General features: G+C 43.8%; 1 protein-coding gene and 1 non-coding gene across 11 annotated transcripts in view; one reads left to right on the top strand and one right to left on the bottom strand.

Annotated features, from left to right (window-relative positions):
* KALRN (kalirin RhoGEF kinase) overlaps positions 1-23,386 on the bottom strand; it is a 712,406-nt gene that overhangs the window by 654,482 nt on the left and 34,538 nt on the right. The window lies entirely within an intron of this gene.
* Positions 8,053-8,155, top strand: LOC118758942 (U6 spliceosomal RNA). The gene has a single exon (XR_004995891.2). It is a non-coding gene; the product is annotated as a U6 spliceosomal RNA (small nuclear RNA).

The following is a 23,386-nucleotide window of genomic DNA, read 5'->3' as shown; positions in this document are numbered from 1 at the left end:
CCTGTGGCTAGGAGAATACCTTTTACCATAGGCACTAAAAAGCAAAAAACAGGTGGGAATGACCAGGTATCAATGTGCACACATCCATATAGGATGTGGGTGTGTCATGTGAATATACATCCATATGTGTGTCACAGGCACAACAAATTCACCTGAAGAACATTGGAAATACAACCCTGGAGCCTGCGATGAAAGCAGCTACGTCTTAGCCATCAGACATGGTTTCCCTGGGAGATTAAATGGATTGAGAACACAGAGGTAAGAAGGGTAACTGGATAGGGACAGCTTAATTTTATCTGATATCCTTGAGACTCAATGCTCTCTTGTGTACATATATAAAAACACATTGCTCATTAACATGGGATAAAGATCTGATTTGAATGACACTTGCCCCAGGGCCATGTATGCTATCCTCATTTCCCTCAATGACAAGTCCACCAAAGTGGGCAGGAGAATGTCACAAGACACACATCTGAACGTCTGCTAAACCTTTGACAAATATCCCCTAGATATTATTGCAGATACGATGGTGGAAAATGAATGGGACAAGAGCACAGCTGGATGGAAATGCCACACATAAATTGCAGGATTCAAACAATATTTCCTTAGGAAAATACAGTGAGTTTGGGTGGGGGGATGTGGACAGCCATAGAGCCCCTCATTAGATTTATACTTGATTTTTAAAGTTATTTCCTTAGACAAAAAGATCAAAAACAGATTTACAAGATGAGCAGAGAACACAAAACTGGAATAGTGGGCTTACTATTATCATAGATGGTCAAAATCAGGATGTAAAACTATCTCAGCAGATTTGAACACTAGGTCCAAATTAACAAGAGCACATTTTATATATGAGACCTATGCTTTAAAATAAGAATATGAGGCTAGCATTATAACATAGTGGGTTAGGCAACTGTCAGAGACAACAGCATCTCATATGGACACCAGTTCAAGTCACACTGCTCTACTTCCAATCCAGGTTCCCTGCTAAAGCACTTGGGAGAACAGTGGAAGATGGTCCAAGTATTTTAATTTAAGCTCCTGCTTCAGTCTGGCCCAGATCCACTACTGTGGCCATTTAGGGAGTAAATCAACAGATTAAAGCACTGTGTCATGCTCGCGTGCGCGCTCTCTCTCTCTCTCTGTAATTTTGCCTTTCAAATAAATAAATCTTTAAAAACAAAAAATATATACATATTATGTCACTCAACTACCAATTCCTATCTTTTGCACAACATATGCTTTTATACAAATGTACACTGCAGCACTGTTTATAATGGTTTAAAATAAACATAATAAAAGATGCAAAATATGACTATTCATACTGAAAAGACATTATGCAGAAGATTTTCAGGACACCAGTTACATGAAATTGCAAAAATATATGTAAAGCATAAGTTAACCTTAGATACACAAACACATACATGCATACAAATTTCTTCATATGCATATTCATCTAGATCAAAGTAAAGGCATAAGGAGGCCTGAAAGGACTCCTAATAATTGATACCAGGATCTATCTCCAGAGATAAACGAAACTGATACAGGTTCAAAAATGGCTTTGACTTTACCTGTAACATCTGAAGTCAGAATGGATTTGCGTTAAACTTGTATATTTAAGCTCTCTTTTAAGGTAAACTAAGACTTTTAGCTTTGAGGGAGGGGAAATTCTAAAATACAGAGGAAGCCACAAATTGTTGAGCTTTCAGTCACCACAATATTAAGAGTCAAAATTATGGAAAGACTGCAAAAAACTAACTCAGAGTACAAGTACATTAGAAAACCGGTAGTCAGACAGCCTGCAGTAACAGGGTGGCCAAGCTGATTGTGCCCAGAGAGCTGCATTATATTCAATTCTTTCAGCACAATTAGGCAGGAACAGCACCGATGCAGAAAACAGCCAGAGGGAAGAAATGGCTGAGGGGATTCTGAAAACATAACACAAGCACAATGACTGAAGGAACTGTGAACATTTAATGTCAATACAAGAAGACTTTGGGAGACAAATATTAAAATGCTAAAAGGGTGGTTTTGCAGATGATGTGGTAAACTTACCATGGGTATTCCCAGAGTCAAACTCAAAGACAAATAATACAAATTTTTTTTTATTTAAATAAAAAGAAACACTCTAACCGAGTGAATGACAATCATGAGCTCCCTGTCATTGGAGATATTCAAGTAAGAAATAGTATGGCAAATGATTTGGGTTTAATTTAAAGAAAAAACTAGTAACTTTCAAGATTTCTAACAGCACTAATATTCTATGCTTCCGTATTTCGGCTGCAGAATCCATTTGCTCTCAGTCTATACCCCATCTGCTAAAAATCTCACAGATGGTACACTCAGCCACCAGGTGGCAGTAGATTCCTTGGGCTCTGGGTCCTACGTGTTCAGTGTGGCAAGAAATTAGCAGTTTTCTAAATCATCTTTAAAATGATAAAAGAAAAAACATAACACAAGCTCCAGAGTATCCCCTTTCAAAGAAATATGTGTGTATATTTCATACTCTGATTATTTCATCTCGTAACTCCTAGTCCACTTGTCTTCCTCTTACACATTTCTCTGGTACAGGATCTACAGAGATCTCTTCTCTGTCTCCTCTTTCTGGAGTCAAGTTTGCTAATGTGCACACAGCTCTGGATCTCTGGATTTGCACTCCATGCAAGCATTCCCTCTGCTTCCTCTGCAGCTGCAGACCACATCAGCTACTACAGCCATTCATCCCGTCCAAAGAGAAGACCCATCGGGAGGGTCAAGGAAAACACCCCGGCCACTTCCTGCTTCTAGCTGTCCTGCCCTGCATCCACACAGCTGAAACTACAGAATAAGCAAGCAACAAACAAAAACAGAATAGCCCCTGGCAGCATGAAAGTATATGATTATCTTTTTCCAAATAGAAGAGAACAATCTTCCCACCCAACTCTTAAATGAAAATCCTTCCTGCTCCAGACACAGCTGTCAGGCTGGGTGTTGCTTAAAATTTAAATACAATCAACAATCCTTGTCCCAGTCCCTAGAAACCTTCAACTGGTAACAACTGCCTTGGTTATAGCTCACTTCAAAAACAAAACAAAAACAAAAACAAAAAAGGCACTTGGGAAATATTTCTGAATGCAAATAAAACAAGATTTTAAATTTGAGATTGAATTAGCTTCAGTACAATACACCACATAACCCATATCAAGGTCCTACTTAAACATCTTTCTGGTCTCAAGTGAAATCGCTCTTCCCTCCAAGAAGTCCTCAGGCTGTTAGGGTTATACTGGTTGCTTCTGTCCTGCCATAGTAGTAGCCTGGACCTTCCCAGTCATGATCTGTACCTCTCTAACCACGACCCTGCCCAGTCACTGAATTCATCACACATTCTTCAAGGATTTCTTCATGAGCCTGTCTCCTAATTACACTGTGAAATCCATGAAAGCCTAGGCTCTGCCTGGTGCTGTTATTGCTGGGTCATCCAAACTCAATGGAACCAAATAAATATCCATCACATAATTATAAGCATAAACATTATCCACTACCCACATTTGGGCAGCAATTCCACTGTGGTTGCTTTGCATTCCATAAATGTGTGAGTCTCTTGTGCCAGGTATAGTGCAGGATGAACCAAACCTAGACCCCGCCCTCTAAGAGCACCTGGTTAGCTAAAATAGTCAAGACAAGTACACAGTACCTATGTTACAAAGCATACACAGTAACACCAAAAAGGACAGGTATTAGAGAATGCCTAGAAAGGCACAGAGCTCACCTGGGTAGTTCAAGTACTTGGAGCTAAGGCTATGGGACAGGTAACACGAAGGCTACCTATCTAGAGGTTCTTAAATTCTATCTCTGATCAAATAATCAGCATGTGCTAGGCTGAGTGCTTTTGCCTTTATGTTCCTGTCACAATAAAGTAAAGAGGCTTGGAAAACCTGAGAAAATTGCCTAGGATGTCACAGACTCCAAAGGGAAGGGCTAGGAAGCACACCCAGACTAGCCTGGCAATAACATGATCAATGCTATGGGCCACCACAACTGAGGAGGGATGGCTTTGTCCAGCAGGACACTACTTTGAGAGCAGGAGTGCCAGGGTCAAAATCAGTGATGGAAACTCATCAGACAGCAATAGAGAGAATGGATTGGAGGCGGTCAGGCTTAAAGCCTGCTGCAAATATTGTAATCTGAAACCTAGAAAGTGGCAACAGAGCTGATGAGAGAGCTTCAGAATTAAGGAACTTCAGAGGGAGATTGAGGACATTTGAGGAGAATCCCAAGGTGTGTATTTGATGAGGATTTGGTGGCAGCTCTGTGTGTGTGTATCCTATGGGAAAGAGTGGGAATGGCATTAAATTCTCAGGAGTTTCAAACCAGCAAGCAGTCTAGCCCCTCTCTTCCTCACCCCCACCTCTCCCTAGACATGGATGCTCTCTGCAGAACTCCCTCAGCTGTGGCTCTCATTTGGGACAGCTGAGGCCTGGAGACTCACAAAAGCAGAGGACTGGTGACTTTATGTAAGACGTCACACAATTGTGCTCACTGAGGTCTGCTCTCCTCTGACTGGCCTCCTGCAACAAAGAGGATGCCTGATCTCAATGCAGCACCAAGAAGTAGAAGAGTGCCAGGCAGAAGGAAGAAGCTAGGAATTCGGACTCCTTCACTGACTCCCTGTCACCCTGAGCCAGAGAATTACCTTCTATCCATCTCAGTTTCCTCACTTGTAAACCAATGAGTTTGGACCAGAATCAGAAATTGCAAACTGGAGGGCACGAACTCATCCTGCAAATGAACTTTGACAAACACCACAATGGCATTTAACTGCACTACCCATAACATTTAAAAATCAGGCCATTTCACAAAGCATGTATCTGTTACCCCTCCGCAAACAGGAAGCTCTAGCAACATGAACCCCCACATTCCTATGTGGCATCAGTTAGCTAGAGCTGAGTAACAGCAGCCTGCCTTAGATGGGGGTACCATTCTCTATCAGGCCATGGTCCTCACCACTGCCAACTGCCCCTGGAAGTCACCACTCAGCATCTACACCTGGGCCATTTTGCTCTTTCTACGTATGGTCTTACTCCTACAGGTACCTGAACTCACAACACTTAAAGAAGGTAATCTAAACTATCTTCATGGGAGACTTTAGGAATGAGACAGAAAACAGAAGCACAGAGGAGCAGCAGAGAACTCCCCACAATGGAGGGGTGGGCATCACAGAAGAGAAAGGACTTGCTGCAGCTGCTGAAGGTTTGTCAACACCGGTATCAGACATCCACAGTCCCCAGCCCCCGCCACGGAGGCCCAAGGCCAGATGACATCAGCCTTGGATGGAGGTAGAGAAACCCCATCATGAAGCAATTTGCTTCCCTTGCCACTATCATGTAACAATCAGTTTAGGAACCTGATGAGGAACTTGCTGCTGGGGCAGAGAAATCATCCTGATCCAGCAGCCTCAGCTTGGCAGCTTCAGATCAACTCTCACTGCCCTTGCCTCCCCTGCATTTGCATCTCCTCCTTATACACCCACCTTCTCCTTGGCCCTCCCAGTTGAACTTCTTAGATATTCTCCTCTGAGCTCATTCTAAGACCTGCAGTGCTTCTGGCCTCATCAGAGGATATGTATCAGGCTAGTAGGCTCAAGTCAGTCAATTCCTTGACCCATTTGGAGTCAGGGGAAGAAGGGAAGCCTGCACATAAAGCACACTGCAGTGACAGGCTACATTTATCTGGAGATATCCAAGTACAGGTCCCAAATCAAAGCACAAGCTTTGGATCAGAGCTTGTCCTGACTCAGGCAGCAGCTCGGTTCTCCATTCTGCATGGCCAATTAGCCCCTCGTAAAAACGCACAATACTCCCCTCACACAGCTGGCTTGCTCCTGCATCTAAGCCTTCTCTCAAGCTCTACCTTAAACCAAAATACCAAATTTTGGAGACAGAGTCATTGTTAGGTGAGTTTGAAAATAAAAGTCAATAAAGTCACAAGTCCACAGAAATCTGGAGCCTATTTTGGAATTCAGTATTAGAATTACACTATAGAGAGGATAAGGCCAGGACCCAAAATAGCAGGCGCTGAAAAAGGAAAGTATCCCTGCATGACTACAGGGAAAATTCAAAGTGGCCATGAGGAAGAAAGGGCATGGAAATGGAACAACAACCCAGGAAATTAATCAGACCCAAAATAAAACTAAAGGGAATCAATGCCAAGGTCCATAACAGAGGTTATTTTGCTCAATGACAGGGAGGCAATGGCATGGAGAATCGGGAAACAAGTCGGTTCCAGCACGACAGGTGCCCTTAACAGCCAACAAGAGAAAGGTCAGGGTTGAACATGCAGTGAAGGCAGGAACCTAACTGACAAACAAGGTGTAAATAAACCACCAGGACCATATGGCATCTACCTGGGAGTCCCTGAAGGAATTCAAGGGTGAAATTGTGGAGCTCTGATTACAAAACCATGCTCTAGACCTGGCAGAGTGCCCCGATAGCCTCCATTCATAAGAAGAGGTCAGAGAAACTTCACAGGTTCACACCAGGAAAGGAGGCAGAATATTTAGGAAAAGGGCCACTAGTCATGGGAGCAACCATGAACTAACGGAGAAAAGGCATTTCTAGGCAAAGCCATACACAAGAGGTTTTGAAAAAGTAAGTAGAACTATGAACTACAGAGAATCTATGACAATCATTTACATAAGTTTCCAAGAAAGTATCAGTAAGATACTACAGACTCATTTTTAAGTAAATAACCACATGCTTAATGAAAAGACAATTTCAGGCGATTGAAGAAGAGAAAAATATGAAAGAATAAGCTGGAATTTCTTGCAATTAAAAATTAAAACATAGTTTTCTTAGGTCTTCCACACTAGAACTGGGCTTTGATAACATCATTCCATTCTACAGCAGGAAGTGAACAGTGAACTCTCCTCTTCTAGGCAAGAAAAAGAAATGCTGATTAAGAGAAATGATAGAGAGGGCTCTTCGGGTTCTAAGAGCTGATGTAAAAGAGGTAGCTGAGTTGCACTATGATGGGATCTATCTCATGACAATTCCCTGGTCTCCTCTTTCCAGATAAGATGAATTTTATTTAGGCTTTGCTGCAGGGAGCTTATGATTGCAGGCTCCAGAACCTATTAAAAAAAAAGCCTGAAAAACAGAAGCAAATCTGTTTCTAGGCAGAAAATGCTTCTGCCTAGACTTTCAGGGAGGCTTTCCATCACTTTTTGTTAAACGTCGATCAGTCGGAGCTACCATGGGCCAGCGCTTCTTTCAATACATGCAATTCCATGTTTAAAAACCCAGGAGAGGCATTCATACGAAAGTCTGAGGCTATGTTTCAAGAATGCTAGAATGAACAAGAAAGTATCATTGGATTTATGTTTTCTTTTAGAGTATTTTGTGTGAATGCATCTTTATCCTGTGTACATAACAGGAGTTGACTGGAGAACTGCAAAGATACGTAAGCCCAGCATCCCACTGTTTTCTCCCCATCTTTAGTTTCCCCCAAATCCATCCCATCCACCTATTCTTCTACTGCCTCTAACATGGGTGACTGACACATGGCAAGAGAGCAAGCAACATTTTCTCAGCATACATCTCTGCTTATCCAAGTCCATTTATTCCTTCAAACTAGGGGCAACACAACCTGCCCCACCCTCTGCCAGTCATCCCACAGCACCACAGAATCAAAATGCATTATTCTAGGCTAACACTCAGCACCTTGTTGAAAAAGGCAGAAACAAAGGAGTTCTAACTCATGTCAGCTGCTAAGGCTTATTCTCACATAATATAGTGGCTATTGCATAGGCTCAAATACTGGCTAGCTAAGTGAACTTAAAGCTTGATAGCCTCATTTGTTAAATGGGTATAATAAGGTTTCTCTACTTCGAATGGCAGTTCTAGGGATCAACTGTTGTGGTGTTTATAAAGACCTTGAACCAACACCTAGGGCATGAAAAGTAATCAGTAATTAGTACCTAGTGCTGACAGTATCTCCCTAAATGAAGATCTACCCTTTTCTTGGATTTCCCTTAATCTAAATGAAGTTGGTTTTTTTAAAGGTAACTCTGTCCACTTTGGCAGCACATATACTTTAAAAAAATGGAACAATACAGAGAAGATTAGCATGGCCGCTGCACAAGGATGACACATAAATTCGTGAAGTGTTCCAAAATAAAAACATAAATAAAATAAATAAAATTTTTGAAGGTAACTGATGCTCTCTCTGTTCAACAAATCCTTGGCACTCAGTTGTCTCTGCCATTTCTGTATTGTTATGTACAATATTTGTTTAGATGTTTGTCAATCACTTCATCAATTATGACGACCCTTCTATGTGCCAGTGTCATTTCTGCCTGTTCTTGACCAATGTCTGCATGGACACAGGCACCAACCCTGCGGTTTTACCAGGAGTGGGCCATTAACTCCAACAGGGTCCACAGATGACATCATCTTTGATTAGCCCTCCAAGGTAAAGGTTTTGTCTGGACTTTAAGAGAACAGTTATCATTGGATGAGAATTCATATTAACCAAATTCACAGGCTGATGTGTAAGCCAGAAGCTTTATGCATGGGGTGCAAAGCATAACTGGCAAGGCTCTAGAGTGCTCAGACCATTATGATCAGCATAGGATGATGTATCTGGGAAAGCCCAGCCCACACCAGAAAGTTGCTGAACGAGAATATTATCCAGGCGAGGAGAGTTTGTACAGCGATTCACAGCTCAGTGGCAACGGGTCATGATAGGATTGTGTATTTACCCCAAGAATAGGGCTAAATCTGTCAGAGAACCAAAGAGCCCCAGTCTGCGGCCTGAACCACCAGCTTCTGCTTCTTTGTCTTTCAGTTATGAAGAAAAGCCTATGGAAGGCTGACAAGCACCTTGTACACACAGTTTTTCCCAGAGTGCATTCAGTGCAATTAATTAGGTTTCACACTACTGAATGACAATCACAGCTCAACCCAGAATCCCTGAGATTATTTCCAGGTCATATTAATGGAGTCTCTCTTCCTCCACACATTTGCAGAACATCTCTCTACCCACAGCCACAGATGGCAGGTCATGCCCATGTAGGATGTGTGGGTCATTATTATTTTCAGTTTCCTGGGGTGGGTGGTGGATGGGCTTGCAAAATCTCTGTAGGATCCCCATCTCCTATTCTATTTAGAAAACAAACCAGGAATTCATTGGCAGTAGTACCTCATCAATGTCACCAACTTGCTAGGAGACACTTCAGATGTTTGCTTTATGAATACGAAGAAACCACATTTCAAGCATCAGCTGGACAGAGACAGAGACAGAGCAGATTCAGGAGCAGAACAGAACAGAACAAGGCCAGGAGCTGCTGTCTTCACAAGGACTTACAGAAGGAAGTAACATGTTCCTCGCTTGTATTTAGAAAACTGATACCCACTACTTTAAAGGGAATGGCTCTTCTCCTGCTACATTTATCCTGGCCAATATCCTCTTCCTCTACCATGGTATCTTAACATTCCATGGCAGAACACTCAGCTTTAGTCCTCCAAAGAAACAAAGTTGAAACCTGGCATAGAAATGTCGTACTCAAGTCTCTGACTCCTTGTGCAGGATGAGAGCTTTAAGAGATCTTTCAAGAAACCCTCTGGTTTCAGAACTGATATTTTTCAGAGGAACTCTAGCAGAGGAAGCACCTTGTCTTCCTGTACACTTGTGGAACTGATGTCTCCTGCTTCCCTAGTTTGTATTTAACTGGGCTTCTTTTTTTGAAAAGATTTCTTTCATTTTTATTGGAAGTCAGATATACAGAGAGGAGGAGAGACAGAGAGAAAGATCTTCCATCTGATGATTCACTTCCCAAGTGAGCCGCAACGGCCGGTGCTATGCTGATCCGAAGGCAGGAGCCAGGAACTTCTTCTGGGTCTCCCACATGGGTGCAGGGTCCCAAGGCCTCGGGCCATCCTCAACTGCTTTTCCGGGTCACAAGCAGGGAGCTGGATGGGAAGTGGAACCACCAGGATTAGAACCGGCACCCATATGGGATCCCGGTGCATTCAAGGCAAGGACCTTAGCTGCTAGGCCACGCCGCCAGGCCCTTTAACTGGGCTTTATGGCAGTGTTGACGAACAGTCCAAGCTTTAGGGCAAGGTAATCTTACTTGGGGATCTTGGTCTGACCATTTCTGGCAAATCATTTAACTTTTCTGAACCTCTTTTCTTAGTTATAAGTAGTAACTACTGTGCTCAGAGTTGTTGGGAGGATGGCACTTGGAAATTGCTCTGTTGGTGCCTGCTTTATTAATTTAAAGGCACTTGTTATCTGCAAGAGGAGACATCATTAGAGAAGTAACCCACAGACAACACCTGACTTGCTCAGTTCATCAACCATCCCAGCACATCAAGGCCAGCATGAACACCACACTTCCTGTGTCATCCAACCAAGCACAAGACCTTCTGCCTCGCTCCCTTTCCTGGTTTCCTCCATTTTACATGGAAATACTAACTTCCTGGGTCTTAAACACATGCTTCAAATATGAATAGAATCTCTTCAATGAAAGGCACTTGTGTACTTGAAAGAAAGATAGGTAGTTGGAGAAGGCAAGACAAGGCAGAAAATACTCTCAATTAAAACAATTTGGATCATATAATTACTATACATGTAGAATAGAACTTAATCAAGTGCAATACTCATTTTATCCGTACAAAATTAGGACCTAGAAAAGAAAAGGGACAAATCCAAATCAGTGAAAAATCCCAAAAATCAAGACCTCTTAACTGGGTTAAGAGCAGTCCCAAACTGGACAGACCCACTGAAACTGACACAAGCAGAAAATGTCAGCATGTGTTTATTTAGATACTACTAAAAGAAATACTGGGATAGGACTCGGAACCTTGGGCTTGGGGGCAGCTGGCAGCCTCTCAGGGCTGGCGACCCTGGGGGGCACCCTGGCCGGGCCAGGTCTGAGAATGGGGACTCAGCAGGCCAAGACCATTGCCACAAGGCAGTGACTGAGTCCCTAGCCTTTTTCCAGGCCAGTGCACCAAATGGTGCCAGGCTCTGCCTGCTGGCCGCCCAGCGGCGAGCTCTGGGGTTTTTATGATTTGAAATAGCTGCTTAGAGACACCCAGGAATAAGGCAAGCTTTAATGTGTATGAAAAGGCGATGGAACGGGTGCACTGGGCAGTACTGAGCAAACCTTAGGCCACAAGTAAGATCGGAAACCAGGATGGAGCACAGGTCATACCCAGTTAGGTTTTGCACCAACTGGTCTACATGAGCCACGGATGCTGAGCCACAGTGTCTAGGGCAGGGGTCGCGACAGGTGACAGGCAATGGGGCTGCTGGAATGGGGCTGCGTTCTGGCCAGGACACAGTTGTAGTCTCCCTTGGCACAAGTGTGGACTGGGACAAGAAGCACCAGGCTGGACCAGACTGCAACACCTTCTGGTGTTCTGGAGGACCAGGGTAGATATGGGACGGACTAGGCTAGGTCTCAACCCCAACTGAGCCATATATGAGCTGTATGTGGGTATGGACGAGCCATGGTTGGGCTGAAACATCCAACAGCAACAACCAGAATGGGTTGAAGGCCAGCTAGGAAAGCCACTGTTCCTTCTAGGACAGGAGGTGAACTGAATAGTGCTGGTTCATGGACCCACTGGTATGCGCGAAACCTGGCAATCAGAGGGGTTCTGATGGAGGAGCCTGGGCAATTCCTCTGGCAGGACACAATCCCTGCAGGTAAGTACAAGGTAAACACAAGAAGCATGGAAGGATACAGCCAAGAGGTCATGGAATGTGTCCCACTGGCATACATTCGGCATGGGTCAGGGGCGGACCAGGCTGAATCAGTTCATGTCATACACTGGCAAATCTGAACACCAGAACAGAGTGTGAGTGGAGCCAGGTTTGGTCGAGACAAAAGCAGTACACAATATGGAATGCTAAGGTGAGGTTGCCTGTGCCAGATGTGACTGCAGCACCCAACCAGCACATGTGAGAACCAGGAAGGGGGGGCAGTACCGGCAGGGGAATAAGGGGTGGTTCCCTTGCTGGACAGCTACTCCCACTGGAGAGTGTGGGCTGGGATGGGGGTAGCCAGACTAGGCAGGGCTACGGCACCTGTGCGTCTCATGTAGACCAGATCAGTGAAAAGCCAGGCTGGGCTGATTATTCCTACTGGTGCAATCTACAATTAGAGTGGGTGAGGGTTGTTTGGGCTTAGCCACAGCATCAGCTGGCAGAAGCTGGCACTGGGGGCTAATTCTGTTAAGTTAAACCACAGAACCACCTGGAGAGTGCATAATCCGGGAGTGGGAGTGGCCTGGGAGGGAAACAGTGGGCTCCTCTCTCTTAGGTTACCACCCCCCATGGGAGGGCACGAAAACTAGGACAGGGGCTGGGGTGACTAGACAGAGAGACACCCAACAACATCCATGAAGGCTGGATAGTTGAGCTGGTTAGATGGGACATGGTTCTCATACCCACTGACATGTATGAGAGCAGAAGGGGATGTGGGACAGACTGGACTAGTCTGCCATACATACTGGCTAAACCAGGGGAGGAGGGGGCAGACCTGGTGGGGTTCTTGTGGGTCGCTCCGGCTGGGCTGCCGCCCCCACTGGCTTAAGCGAGGGCCGAGTATGTGCTGGGCAGAACCAGGCTGGACGGCAAACACCCATTGTTTCCAGTGGAAGACAGGGATGGAAACAGAACCAACCCAGCAACTGCAACCACCAGCTGATTGGGGCGATGGACTGTGCCGGGCCTGGTTCTCGCCAGTGCATACAAGAATCTGGTCTGGGAACACCTCACACAAAGTTTCTTCGGGGATCCCCCCAATCGAGCTTTCAGACTCAGAATGCTAACCATCAAATGACAGAGGACAGAACAAGTCAACCATCTCAGCTATATGTTGGCAATGAAAATGCTGGGGAAACGGAGACTCTATGATGGACTGTGTCAGTCAGTGGATTCTCCAACGACCGCATTGTGCTTGGAGTGGTGAGAGTGGCAGCAATTCAGGTCTGTTGAAATATCAAAATCACTCTGCCAGCTCTACCTTCAGACCAGAGATGGTCTCCCCAAGAAACTGATGAACTTATCTGGACAATAAGATGCTGGACTTTATGCCTGGTAGATGCTTCCAATGAAAGAATGTCAACTGAATTTGAACTGTGGTAACGCAACAGGGTGGAGGAATCCACCATAGGTGGGGGGTTGGGAGGTTTGGGAAGGGGTTGGGGGAATCCCAGTGCCTATAAAACCGTGTCACATAATACACTGTAATCAATAAAAAAATTATTAAAACAAAAACAAACAAACAAACAAACAAAAGAAATACTGGGATAGGCACTAAAACTTAGGGGGAAAGTTTCATCTTCCCTTAGGAACTTAGCTGCATAGCTGGTGGTGCAATAGTCATGAAAGTCTTGAAATGACAAGCTATGAACATGCTGAGGGGTTCCAGCAATGGGAACAGAGTAAAGTCACAAAAGACCTCTTCCCTTCGTGCAAGTGGGGCATGCTGGAGTTTCGAAAAATGGACAGATCATCAACAATACATGTCTAGAATAGAAAGGATATTCAAGTTTAAGTTAAGCATAGTAAGTTCTCAAGTCAGCAAAGAGAACTCCAGCAGGTCATCCACAGACCTGGTAACTATACCTGAATGCTGTTTGATCTCTTGCCTCATACAACCTGATGCTCTCAACAGAAACCTTGAGGTTCCCAAGTTTCTAAACAACCTCCATGAGCTATGCACACACACACACACACCAACACACATGGATACACACACCAAAAGGTGCAGTCTTGATCACTCCATTGTTGCAGCAGCCTTCATTCCTGCCCTCCACAAAAGCTTGCCCAGCTTTCTTGGTGCTCCCCACAGGGCTGAAGTTTGCATTGCTTTTGCTTCTTTGTCACTATTCACATGCTATCTTGAAAAGCAGCTTTTATCCATAAACCTTGGAGAGCAAGTCTCCAGAAAATGGGACTCAAATCCATCCAACTATATTAACATCAATCCTAGCTTCATCTCACTTTTCTACCTTAATTTTTCTTCTATTTTATGTCTTATCTTGTTTAAGGGTGTTTTTATAAATGGTTGTCATTTCTTTTTAAAGCAATATGGTATCTAAATACACACGTATTACTCTAGCCTGTTTGCACAGCAGCCTGACAAGACAGACTCTGTTCCCTCATCAGGGGATGTCTTAGCTTCCCATGGCTTACTTCCTACCCTCATTCATCCTTCCAAGCATAAGCCAAATATCACCTTCCCTGGAGCAATTCCCTAACTCCCCCAAGTAAACCATTCACTTCCCTGCACTGTGAGCTTCAGATGCATCTGAAATCCATCCCTTTATACCACTTACCCTATTCCATGTTTCAATTCACTCTAAAAGCCATGAAAAAAATTTTTTTTTTTTTTTTTTTTTAATTATTTATTATTTAACTTCAGTAATTACATTGTATTATGTGACACAGTTACATAGATACTTGGGTTCTCCCCACCCCTCCCCAAACCCTCCCACCATGGTGGATTCCTCCACCTTGTTGCATAACCACAGCTCAAGTTCAGTTGAGATTTCCCCATTGCAAGCGTATACCAAACATAGAGTCCAGCATCTTATTGTCCCGTCAAGTTCAACGGTTTCTTAGGTATACCCTCTCTGGTCTGATGACAGAGCCAGCAGAGTATCATCCCAGTCAATTGAAAGCTCCAACATACCATCAGCAAAAATTTACATCATTATGGAATTAATTGACATAGTAATGAGTAACCAATATGTTAAAAGTAAATGCGGGTTCCCAGCCACCTTCTGTGACCACCTCACCTATACTTCAATTTTAGTTTATACACAACATATAACATTCAAAACATAACATGTTATACATAACATCATATCATCTTAAATTAAGGCAAACATGTGGTATTTAACCTTTTGGGATTGGCTCATTTCCCTTAGCATTATGGTTTCCAGTTTGGCCCATTTGGCCACAAAGAACTGCATTTTGTTTTTTTTAATAGCTGAGTAGTATTCCATGGAGTAGATGAACCATAGCTTTCTTATCCAATCCTCTGTTGATGGGCATTTTGGTTGTTTCCATGTTTTTGCAATTACTGATTGTGCTGCTATGAACATAGGAGTACATGTTGGTTTCTCATAGAACAAGTGTTCTGGATATATTCCTAGGAGTGCTATTGCTGGATCATACGGTATGTTGAATTTGAGTTGTTTGAATATTCTCCATACTGATTTCCATAGAGGCTGTACCAGCCTGCAGCCCCACCAGCAGTGGAGTAGGGTTCCCTTTTCCCCGCAACCTCGCCAACAAGTGTCGTTGGTGCTTTTATTCATGTGGGCCAGTCTTACTGGCGTTAGGTGGTACCTCATTGATGTTTTAATTTGGATTTCCCCTTATTGCCAGGGAACTTGAGCATTTTTTCATATGTTTATTTGCCATTTGGGTTTGTTCCTTTGTGAAGTGTCTGCCCATTTCCCGTGCCCATTTCTTGAGTGGCTTGTTTGTTTTGACATTTTGGTTGTTTTGTAGCTCTTTGTATATTCTGGATATTAGCCCTCTATCACCTATGTCGTGTGCGAAGATCTTCTCCCATTCTGTGGGTTGCCTTTTTACTTTGTTGATTGTTTCTCTAGCTGTACAGAAGCTTCTTAGTTTGATGAGGTCCCAATTATTTATTTTGGTCTTGATTTCTACTGCATCTGGAGTCTTTTTTAGGAAGTGAGGGCCTACCCCTAAGTGTTCCAGTGTGTTTCCAACATTTTCTTCCAAAAGTTTGAAGGTTTCTGGATGTAGGTTTAGATCTGTTATCCATTTAGATCTGATCTTAGTGTATGGTGAGAGATGTGGATCTATTTTTTTGTTTCTGCAGGCTATCAACCAGTTGTCCCAGCAGCATTTATTGAACAGACCTTCCCATTTGCCTGGGTTGTCGTTTGTCTTTTTGTCAAAGATTATTTGGCTGTATCTGTGTGGGTTTCCTTCTGGCGTTTCTATTCTGCTCCATTGATCTTCCTCTCTATCTTTGTGCCAGTACCACGCTGTTTTGATAACCACTGCCCTATAGTATGTCCAGAGGTCCGGAACTGTGATTCCCCCTGCTAACTTCCTGTTCTTCAGGATAGTTCTAGCTATCCGTGGTTTTTTGTGCTTCCAGATGAACCTTTGGATCATTGTTTCCAGATCTGTGAAGAATGTTTTGGGCAATTTGATTGGGATTGCGTTGAATGTATATATTGCTTTTGGCAGTATAGACATTTTAATGATATTGATTTTACCTATCCAGGAGCATGGGATATTACTCCATCTTTTGAGGTCTTGTTCAATTTCTTTTTTAAGCAGATTGTAGTTTTCTTCAAATAAGTCTTCTACATTTTTGGTTAGATTTATTCCCAGATATTTCATACTTTTCTCTGTTATTTTGAATGGTATCTTGCTGGTTAAGTCTTTTTCCATCTTGGGGCTGTTCGCATACACTATGGCTGTTGATTTTTGTTCATTAATTTTGTACCCTGCCACTCTACCAAACTCTCGTACAAGTTCTAGCAGTCTCTGTATTGAGTCTCTTGGCTCTTCTACATAAAGAATCATATCATCTGCGTATAGTGAGAGCTTGACTTCTTCGTTTCCCATTTGGATTCCTCTGATTTCTTTTTCTTGTCTTATGGCCTCAGCGAGTACCTCTAGGACTATGTTGAATAGTAGTGGAGAAAGTGGACATCCCTGTCTTGTTCCAGATCTCAGTGGGAAGGGTTCCAGCTTTTCTCCATTCAGTATGATGCTGGCGTTGGGTTTTTCATATATTGCTTTAATTATGTTGTGGATTTTTCCATCTATGCCTACCTTGGTTAGGGTTTTTAGTAGGAAGTGATGTTGGATTTTGTCGAAAGCTTTTTCCGCATCTATTGATACTATCATGTGATTCTTGTTTTTCAGTTTTTGGATGTGGTGTATCACATTTATAGATTTTCGAATGTTGAACCATCCCTGCATTCCAGGGATGAATCCTACTTGATCTGGATGAATGATCTGTCTGATGTGTTTTTGAATTCTGTTGGCTAGGATTTTGTTGAGAATCTTAGCATCAATGTTCATCAAAGAGATAGGTCTGTAGTTTTCCTTCTCTGTTAGTTCTCTGTCTGGTTTTGGGATTAAGGTAATGTTGGCTTCATAGAATGAGTTTGGAAGGGTTGCCTCTTTTTCTATTGTTTTGAAGAGTTTGTAGAGGATTGGGGTCAGCTCTGTTCGGAATGTTTTGTAGAATTCTGGAGTGAAGCCGTCTGGGCCTGGGCTTTTCCTTGTTGGGAGGTCTTTAATCACTGATTCAATCTCTACTTCAGTTATGGGTTTGTTCAGGTCGTTTGTTGCCTCTGGGCTAAGTTTTGGCAAGTGGTAGAAGTCTAAGAACTTTTCCATTTCTTGGTGATCTTCTGATTTGTTGGAGTACAGTGCTTTGTAGTAATTTCTGATTATGGCCTTAATGGATGCGGTGTCTGTTGTTATGTTGCCTTTTTCATCTTTGATGCTGTTAATTCTTGCCTTCTCTTGTTTTTTCTTTGTCAGTCGGGCCAGTGGAGTGTCTATCTTGTTTATCTTCTCAAAAAACCAGCTTTTTGATTCATTGATTTTGTGTATGGTTTTTTTTATTTCTATCTGGTTGATTTCCTCCCTTGTTTTGATGATTTCTTGTTTCCTATTGTGTGTGGGGCTCTTCTGCTGTTGTTTTTCCAGTTCCTGGAGGTGTGTGTTTAGTTCCTGTATTTGGCGCCTCTCTTGGGCCTTGACATGAGCTCCAATTGCGATGAGTTTACCCCGTAGCACTGCTTTGGCAGTGTCCCACAAATTTTGGAATGTTGTGTCAGAGTTTTCATTGGTTTCCATAAATTTTTTGATCTCATCTTTAATTTCTTCTCTGATCCATTGTTCGTTTAGTAGCATATTGTTCAGCCTCCAAGAGTTTCTGTATTTCCTGGGGCCTTTTGGATTGCTGATTTCCAGCTTCATTCCGTGGTGGTCTGAGAGGGTACATGGTATGATTCCTATCTTTTTGAAGTTATTTAGGTTTGCTTTGTGTCCTATCATGTGGTCGATCCTGGAGAAGGTGCCATGTACTGCTGAAAAAAATGTATAATCTGTGGCCTTAGGGTAAAAAATTCTATAAATGTCAACCAAGTCCAGTTGTTCTATTGTTTGTATGAGTTCTGTTGTTTCTTTGTTGAGTTTTTGTTTTGTTGATCTGTCTATAGTTGTTAGTGGGGTGTTAAGATCACCCACTATTATTGTGTGCATATCTATGTCTCCCCTTAAGTCCGTGAGTAATTGCTTCACGTAGCTAGGTGCGTTTGAATTTGGTGCATATATGTTCACAATGGTAATTACTTCCTGATGGATCAGTCCCTTCACCAATATATAATGTCCTTCCCTGTCCTTTTTGATGTGTGTCAGATTGAAGTCCGCATCATCTGAAATTAAGACAGCTACCCCAGCCTTTTTTTCTCGTCCATTGGCATGAAATATCTGTTTCCAACCTTTCACTTTCAGCTTCTTTGAATCTCTTCTGGTTAGATGTGTCTCTTGTAGGCAACAGATAGTTGGGTGCTGTTTGATAATCCATTCTGTTAATCTATGCCTTTTGATTGGTGAGTTCAGGCCATTTGTGTTGAGAGTTAAAATTGAGAGGTTGTGATTTTGCCCTGCCATACTTGTTTTTGTGGGTGTTGATATCTGTGTTATTGCCCTTCCTTGTGTGGACTTTAGTGGGGAGACCTTCCTGTTTGCCATCTTTGCTTATGATTCACCTCCTTTTTTTCTGGAATTAGTGCATTTCTAAGGAGATTTTGTAGAGCTGGTTTTGTGCTGGCATATTCTTCTAATTTCTCTTTGCTGTGGAAGTATTTGATTTCGTTCTCAAATACGAATGAGATCTTTGCTGGGTACAATATTCTTGGTTGACAGTTGTTCTGATTCAGGATTTGGAAGATCTTTGTCCATTCTCTTCTTGCTTGTAAGGTCTCTTCAGAAAAGTCAGCCGTGATCCTGATTGGTTTTCCCCGGTATGTGATCTTTTCTCTGCTTCGTACTTGTCTCAGGATTCTTTCTTTGTCTTCGTTGGAGTGGAACTTGAGCACCATATGTCTGGGTGAAGATCGCTTTGGGTCATATCTGCTGGGAGTCCTCTGACCGTCCTGGATTTGAGCTGGATTCGTGTTCCAAGTGTTTTGAAAGTTTTCCTGTATAATTTCGTCGAGCACCATTTGCATTCCTGATTCTTTTTCCGCTCCTTCAGGAAGGCCAATAATCCTAATATTTGATTTTCTGAGGTTGTCTTTCATTTCTTGTATGGTCTTATTGGCTTTGTTCAGACTTGTCTCCAGCTGTTTCATGAACTGGGTGTGTTCGTTTTGTGTGTCTTCCGTTTCAGAGATCCTCTCTTCTGCTGTATTTGTTCTGTTGGTTAGGCTCTCAATTTTGTGCTCTAAGTCAAGGATTTTACTTTTCATTTGTTGTATTTCTGAGGCTATGTGGTTCTTGAATTCCTTGAAGTCCTCCCAATTCTTCTCATTGTCTCTGACATATTTTAACATTATTTTTTTGAATTCCTTGTCTGGTAGATCTTCTATGTCTTCATCTCGCATCTCCGAAATAGACATTGGCTTTCGATCCTTTATTGGTAGGGTGTTGGCACTCTCATCTGGATCATTACCTTTTCTGGTATTTCTTCCCATTGTGTTAGTGTTTCTTTTTTGAGAGACCTAGGCACCAGTGTGCTGAGGGGTCTCCAAGCACTATCCTGTAGAGATCGGAGTCTGCAGGCGTGGAGTAGCAGGGTGTGGGAATTTTCAAGGCACTTTTGGTGCGTCTCCAGAACACTGGACCTCAGGGCGCCTCTTCCAGGGCCCAGCGGATTCAAAGCACACTCTCAGCTCGTCCCCTACAGGTATGCTGCCACAGGGCGTGGGGGAGTGAAGGCACTCTCTGTGCGCGCACCCTGTTTACTGGATCACAGGGCTCGGAGCAAGGGACTATAGGGCGTGTTCCAGGTGCTCTCTGGAAACGCCTCCTGCGCAGGTCCGCCCACCCCAGCACTTGCAGGGGACCGACCGCCCCTGCGCTAGCAGGGAACTGCCCAGCCCAGAGGCGTGCTTGGGTTCCTGTGGGATAGCACCGCCCAGCTGAGTGCCACACCGCAAAGGCACAGGGGAGTATCCAGTGTGCCTTTTGCCTTTCTCCCAGACACAGTTTTGGCAGTCTCAAGGCACTCGCCCTGTGTCTCTAGAGGCTGGAGCCTGGGGGGGGGGGAAGGGCGGGGAGGCCAATTGTGTTCAGGCTCTGTCCGTGCCCCTGGGGGGCCAACTCCCGAAGCCTCCAACCCACCACTGTCCCCACCCAACTCACTCAAACCTCAGGTTCTTGCAGTCTGCCTCTTCCTCTGGTGGGAATCCTGGCCGCCAGTGCGTCTCCCGACTGCTGCGTCCGTTGCTGGTCTCCGCGCGGGTCGCGATGGAGCCTGGAGGCTGCGGCTGGTGCAGGTCCCGGGGGTTGGCGACCAGGGTGGGCAGATGCCGGCGGGTCCCGGTGATTCAGGGTCCTGGTGTCCGCAGCGGGGCAGGTCCTGGCGAGTCCTGGTGACCAGGGTGAGCAGATGCCAGCGGGTCCCAATCACCTCCGGTCCTCACGGCCACAGCGTCTTCAGGTCGGTCTTTGGGTGGGTTCGGCGGCTTTCAGCGTCTGCCCTCAGAGGTGACTCAGCAGGTCAGGAGCGGAAAGTCGTCTTCCCTGTCCTTTGCTTTGTTTTTCCCTGGTTGCTCTTCCGAGTTGTGTGGATTTTTTTGGCTCCACACTGTCCAGGGAACTTCACGTTCTTCTCCCTGTAGTTCTATGCTGCTCCACTTACGCTTTTGTCGCGTTCTAGCCCTCTCTGTCTGTGAGCTCTCTCACAGTCTTCCTCCTATGTCGGCCATCTTGCGAGTCTCCCGAAAAAAAATTTTTACCAAAGCAAACATTCCTATCATGTCAGTTCCTTACCCCAAAACACTCAACAAATCCCATTGTACAATGAAGAACTATACTTCCAGTTCAACTCGTTTGATTTACTATTTTTTTGTATACATCTAAAACTGAAAACTTTTCTCAAGCATGTTTTATTCTCTGCTAAAAGTAAAGAGGGAGAAGATGCTAATTTGTCTCTCTAGCACCTGGGATGCACATCATGAAGACATACACACCTAGACAACTGTTCAAATCGTAGCCCTGCCACTTAATAGATGTATGATTTTAGGCAAATTACTCTGAGTTTCCTAACATTAAAAATAAGATTTTAAAAGTTACCTTAAAATAAAATAAGGCATGTAAGAAAATGCCCAGCCTTATTCCAAACATACAAAAGGTACTCAACACATCCTGGCTACAAAGTATGGGTCATCACTGTCCTTGTTACTATCCAAGCTTCCCCATTCTAGATGACCAAAGCAGAAGGTCAGACTCCACTTCACTGTCCTGGTCTCCGGTCTTAACACAGGCACTTCAAGGACCTGCAACCCCCTTTCATAGCACACACCACAGTGCTAATGCAGCCATAAGGAGGCTGCTTCTTCAGATCATCACTTAGCCAGGGCTCTTTCACCGCTCAGCAATTTCTCCAAGCTTCAGGAATATTTTTCATTAAAAAAAAAAAGTCCCAAATGCTTCTATCAGTAAAAACTATTCCAATGTCCGGTGGAATATCACAGAAGCTACTACCAATGGAAAAGTAAATGCTGACAACACCCCAATCAGGTCCACCTGAATGTCACAATGGAGACGAATAGTTTCTCTCTGGAAGGAAGACCATGCCCCTAATCACAGGTTCCAGTCAGTGCTAGAACTGGAGTCTGACTGGGTTGAGTTATACAAATGTTGTCATTGTGCTCCCCTAAGGGAGAGATCTTCAGGATTGCCTCACACGTCTAAAGAAGGCACTATCTGTGGAGAGGAAGCCATTTTTTTTTTTAACTCTGTGCAATACTGACTGGGACTTACAGGAATCCAACTCATGGCTGGAACTCCTTTAGATCACTGCTGATCTGCTGTGTGACTGAGTGAACAGATGCCGCACATCAAGAGCCAGGTGGGAGTTTGAGACTACATCAGAAGACTCCCAAGATGCGTCTTCACATCTCTGAGTTAACTGGAGAAGAGGTCATGATCCAAAGGAACCAGAGAGAGAAGCAGGTGGGGGAAGTTTCAGGTGGGAAGAGCCACATGAGGGCTCTGTAGCTCATTTTATCTTCGGAAAGAAAAGCAGGAACCTAAAATGTTTTTCCTAGTCTCCAAAACTTAGAAACTAAGGTACAAAAATACAAAATAAAAACATTCAGCCTAAAGACAGAAGGTGTGATGTGTGTTTGCTATTATTAAGGAATGCTCAATTCTTCCATCTATAATGCAAGTGAAACCACACAAAAAGAAAAACCACAACTAAGGACAGACAGTAAGTATACAAGTAGCTCATGAGACGCGTTGGATACATACAGCATAAACACAGTATTAGTATGCACAGAAGGAAAGAGAGGGCCAAGAAGACACCTATATTCATGCTGAATATCAATTGCACATTGGTGATACCCGTTGAGTTCTCTAGGAACCTCTGTTCAAGGTATGCACACAAAATCTTCAGTCAGTGATTGGGCTAACTGCTGAGCTACTCTCCTGGCCAGGTGTGCCTGTCCTAGCATCCCTCTGAAAAAGCGAGGATGTGTTGCCCATAAGCAACTCTAGTTTCTACTACCACAACTTGGGCAGACAAGGCTGATGTGGCATACAGACAGGACAAACCTTGCATACAAGGTTTGTATGCAAGGCCCTCCCATTCAGTTGTGCCCTTCTCCTAAGTACATAAACCTAGTCTATCTCCTCCCTCGTGTATTTTGCTTGTTTTCATTTCTTGGCAGTATGTTTGAATTGGCTTCAGTGGAGCACCTGATTTGAGCATCCTATTTGGTTCCCAATTTTCTTCTTCATATGACTTCTGGCGAGGTTCCCAATTACATGAAAGGCATACTGGAGATGACCTGATACCAATTACAGCCACATCTTCCTAATCACCAGCCTCTCCCTGACAGCCCCATTGTCATCCTCCCAGAGAACAGGGTATCCACAGAAATCCTCACTCTCCATTGAATTCAACTCTATCCCTGCCCCATGAACTCAAACTGAAGCATACTCAAGTGGAATGACTCTGTCTGTCTCCAGAAGAAGTGATTTCCCTTTCAGCCCCAGTACAAGTTTGACATCTCAACTCCCCACAAGGCCTTCTCCTCAGCGTCAGGAATAAAACAGCTGTTGAGTGTTTGTGCACCACCAGCAGCCTCATAGGTGCCATACGATTTGCTATTGAAGCAACCCTATGCAGCAGGATTTTATC

Source organism: Ochotona princeps, chromosome 3, assembly GCF_030435755.1.
Source record: "Ochotona princeps isolate mOchPri1 chromosome 3, mOchPri1.hap1, whole genome shotgun sequence".
NCBI lineage: Eukaryota > Metazoa > Chordata > Mammalia > Lagomorpha > Ochotonidae > Ochotona > Ochotona princeps.
Note: the sequence above shows the minus strand (reverse complement) of the source record. Positions and strands in the feature narration are given on the sequence as shown.